Raw genomic sequence first — 1,778 nt, 5'->3', positions numbered from 1 at the left:
GTTTCTCACGTTGTGGTGACCCTCCAACCATAAAATTATTTTTGTTGCTACTTCATAACTGTAATTCTGCTACTGTTATGAATTGGGTGACCCCTGTGAAAGGGTTGTTCAAACCCCAAAGGAGTCACAACCCACAGGTTGAGAACCACTGTTTTAAGAGTTCCCCATTAAAAACTCCTAGACACACTATTAAGATGGAAGCACAGACTCCTTGCTATTCCCACCTCAAACTCTAAGCCTGAAACAACACAAAATAAAATAAAATCTGCTTCCAAAGAGTACCCATCGCATACCTGAATAAGGTCATCATCTCCTCCTTTTCTTAGTCTGGGACTCCTCTATTTCCTCATCCTTTTCTTCACTGGTGGAACCCCAGTCCCTTCCATTCCCCATCACCTGCTCTACAGGCATCAGGTTTAAGAGGTGCTTATTAGAGTGGGACAAACATAAAGTCAGGGACAGACCACCAGGCACGCCCACTCTGGACCCTTGACTTATCGTAGCTGAGGCTCAACTTCTAGTCCCATTTTCGGTCTCTGATTCATAGCATCGCCTCCTATTTGCCTTGCAGTCATCAACACAGAGGTATGTTGATCTTTACTCTGCACTGACATTGATGTGTTTACATCTAAGCTCAATATTTTACATTTGTCCCTCTTAATTAGTCCCATTTGGTTATTAATCAGGACAAATGGGCACGTGCATGGCATCTTTGGATACCAAATCAGATTTTAAATGACCCAGAGGAAATCATCTTTCAATAAAAAATCTTATGATGAAAATTCTGTAAAGTAAATAACTATCTTCCAACTGATTTTTTTAATGTAACTATCTTAAAATATTATGTTTGCCTAGAGCAGGAAACTCATATATTAAGTTTTGGATTATACCATATTAAGTTATTACAGCAGGGCTGCCTTCCTGTGCTTTGATTAGGCTGATACTAAAATTGGTTAATTATCCATGTATGTACTGAAATCTAAAGGTTAATATGCAGAAGAGAAAGTCAGGAAGTCACAAGACAACACCCCCAAAACTGCCTTAGTCTACAATATCCACAATGTATGCAATCCACACTGTGTGAAGAGTTCAATCTTAGTATTAAAAGCTCCCTCCCACTTCTTAGCTATGAGTGAAGCAGCACATGGTAATAAGGTGTTGTTGCTGAAAGAATATGATCATCTCACTATATGTTGGACAACATATGTTCAACATATATATGAATAGATATTGCTCCCATCTAATTACACTACGGTCTTCAAGAGCTCTGGGTCATGTTGTTATTAACTGCTATCCCAAGCACCCACCACTCTCCTCGTTGCAAGATAACGCCAGGCACACAGAATGAAATGCTGCCCTGAGGAAACTTGTTCAGCAGCACAAGTTCAAACATGCAAGCTTCCACTGACAGACAGGTGGTGCCTGGGTTGAGCTACATTGGCCAAAATCAAACTTGGGTCTCTCTCACAGAAGGGGAGAATTCTACCACTGAAACACCAATGACTTCTAGGTAAATCCTGAGCAAGACCTTCTAGAAACTGACCCCAAATCATCTCTTGCCTTATCACTAATGAAACCCAATACTATCATCTTCTGTGTTCCACCAGCCCCACTTAACTCTATTCTCAATGCCACCTGTCCCCTCCTACCCCACCCCCAATAAATCCTGATGAAGACAGTGGGTTGAGCCTCTAAATCAGTGGTTCTCAACCTTCCTAATCTCGCCACATTTTAATGCACTTACTAATGTGGTGGCCCCCAACCATAAAATTATTTTC

This window comes from Echinops telfairi, unplaced genomic scaffold (assembly GCF_000313985.2).
Source record: "Echinops telfairi isolate 266 unplaced genomic scaffold, ASM31398v2 ScPeMD7_11;HRSCAF=52, whole genome shotgun sequence".
Taxonomy (NCBI): domain Eukaryota; kingdom Metazoa; phylum Chordata; class Mammalia; order Afrosoricida; family Tenrecidae; genus Echinops; species Echinops telfairi.
The sequence above is the reverse complement of the archived record's forward strand: the minus strand, read 5'-3'. Positions refer to the sequence as shown.